At 34.1% G+C, this 2,656-nt stretch overlaps 1 long non-coding RNA gene across 1 annotated transcript; it reads left to right on the forward strand.

Moving 5' to 3' along the window:
• The first annotated feature begins 708 nt into the window (after positions 1-708).
• Positions 709-2,415, forward strand: LOC112789829 (uncharacterized). Its single transcript, XR_003196422.3, has 2 exons — positions 709-1,545; positions 1,977-2,415. It is a non-coding gene; the product is annotated as an uncharacterized lncRNA (long non-coding RNA).
• Positions 2,416-2,656: the final 241 nt, after the last annotated feature.

Raw genomic sequence — 2,656 nt, forward strand, 5'->3', positions numbered from 1 at the left:
TTATGTATTGATATTTTTTACTGTGAAGTATGTGAGTTGCTTACTTTTTACATTATAATGATACAACTAATAGAACATGTTATTTCAAATGTCTTGAATAACTCAATCGTATCAATTAAGAAATAGAAATCATATTCATCAAATTTACCATTAAAAAAAATGCATCCTACTAAAAACTTTCATTAACTTCATTGAAAACATTTTGCTTATGCAGGTGCATTTTGTGTCCTTTGTCATGACCAAAGAGTCTCGTAGGCATTCAAAGAGGAGAAAGCATCGCTTTTTTCATGGCCTTAATAAGCTTTCACATGAAAAAAATTGTGAAGACTGAGCCCATGGTGTGATAACTTGTTATGATATCTTAAAATGGTTGAGAGGTTGAGTTCTGTTTGTTACCTGCACTAACAGAAACAGGCTATTAAGGGAAGGAACCACTCTTCTTAAATAAAACATCAAACATCTCATATTACTCGATGTGAGACCTTGGGCACCCCATAATACCCAAGTCCCTATCATACTTCTTTATAACTAACTATATTCAGCAGAATTTCACTATTGGTCCAGCACTAAACCCCAATGTCTGAGTCCCAACCTTTGAAGTCACCACTCACCAACCACCTAACTCATAAAATCCAGTAGTTTAGCATTTAATGGATAGTTGACATGTGGTTTAGCTTACTTGTTTAGAAAATCATTTCTATTTTCTGAACTCTTAACTTTTTCTGTTCTTTTTATTTTTATTTTTTTAATAATTATAATCCATAGAAATTCCCATCTTTTTGCTGCAAACCTGCCATCACTACGCTGGAGTTTTATCCCTTGAATGTTTGACAATGTCGTCTGCAATACAAGATCAAGTTGCCATCATTGATTGATTGAGCTCTTGTTGTCATGCTAGATACTAGATAGGTTCAAGTGCTCAGTAATTTTCATTGTCAAAATGAATGTTTAAACTGTTAGTTAATGTCCTAGAGCTAATATAGGGATAATGCCAAAATGGTCTCGAATTCAAGTATTCAACTGGTGAATCAATCTTGTCCCCCAATTTCAAATATGCCTAAATAAATCCCTCAATTTAACAACCGTGAGTTGCCGTTGGTCATTTGTAGGACTCAATTTAGTACTTCCCATCATATTAAAACCCAAGGCCCCAATAGTTACATGTTTATTTCTTTTTTCTCTCGTCCTCTCATCCATTTCTCAGTGATTTCTGCTTCTATTTTCGTCTTATGCTGCTTGTGCTTGCTGGGTCATGATGGGTGGTGGGGAGAAAGGTCAAGGGAACTCAAGTGAGGCTAAAGGGCTTTGGGATACACTTAAGTGAAAAACACAATTCCTCTTCAATAGTGAAATACCTAGATACCACCCTCTCCAATTCTTAAAAGGGTTATTGTTCATTAAAGGGCAACGGAGAACAAGATTTGGATAATAAAGAGGAGACTCTTGGATTAAATGTGTTTGTGTGGACGAGCTAGAGGTCGTGCAGTTGTGTGGCTCATCGTTTGCGGGACAAACATCAAATTCCACAAGACGTCACTTCAAGAGGTACTCTCTTGTACCTTACTACGTTGTCCAAATAATTTGAGGTGATACTAAACTCATGAAATGAGGTTTTATGGCCGCTGTCTTATCTTGTGTTAAACTTTTATTTGATAAATTTTTGTTTGCACTATTCCACTGTGTATGCTTGATGTTTTTGAACACAATCCTCCTAGTTGCGCTCTGCATTTTCTTGTTGCTAATTAAGCTTTCCTATGTTTTGCACTCTTGAAATGATGAGTTGTTTTTGTATTGGATATTCTAAGGGTTTGATCTGTTACTTGGTCATCTTCAATTGTTCATTGGACTCAGACTCGTGTAGTGTGTTTTTTTGATGTGTTGAGTTGACTGAAAACGTTATGCTATTTTCTGCTTCTGCGGTTATACCTCTGTTTAAACTGTTTTATCTAGTTTTGCAGTGTGATATCTTTTTTTAGGTAAAGTAGAAACTACTTTGTGCTCCTATGAATTCAGAAGAGAGTGTCATCATGCTACTTGGGAACAAAGATGGCCTTGTGGACCTGAGAATGATGTCTACTATTGGGAATGTGGATGGTGGTTTTTCGAATTGCTAGAAGAGATTACTCGAGATAAAGGAAAGAGAAGGGCAGTGCGGTTCACAGATCACAAGAGTGTAATGTAAGTAAATAAAAGATGAAGACTCACACGTAGTCAAACTTATCAAGTTATCGAATGGTTCTCAAATATCAATTTCACATAAAAATAACTACATGTGAGTTTCCACCTTTTCGATACATATCTTGGTAATTAATCTATTTTTTGTATTTATTTTACAAAGATCTAAAATTTTCTTTCTCTATATGCATCTTCTAAACTTTTCAAAAATCATAATAAATTATATATTTTTTGTTTCTATTTGATCTTTAATAGTATAAAACAAATAACTCATTTTATCTCAGAAATATTTATTTTATTAAAAGAGTACTTGTTTTATTCTGGAATAACAAACAAATGAGGCCTAGCACTAAATACATTATACCCGTGAAAATATAAACAGAAAAATAATATATTAATTTAAAATTGAAGCCAGCGCTGCAAACGTTGCTTTTTGACGTAAAATAAAGAAGTAAAGAGCACTAGATGCTATTATGCTGGC

The sequence above is a fragment of the Arachis hypogaea genome, chromosome 3 (assembly GCF_003086295.3).
Source record: "Arachis hypogaea cultivar Tifrunner chromosome 3, arahy.Tifrunner.gnm2.J5K5, whole genome shotgun sequence".
Lineage (NCBI taxonomy): Eukaryota > Viridiplantae > Streptophyta > Magnoliopsida > Fabales > Fabaceae > Arachis > Arachis hypogaea.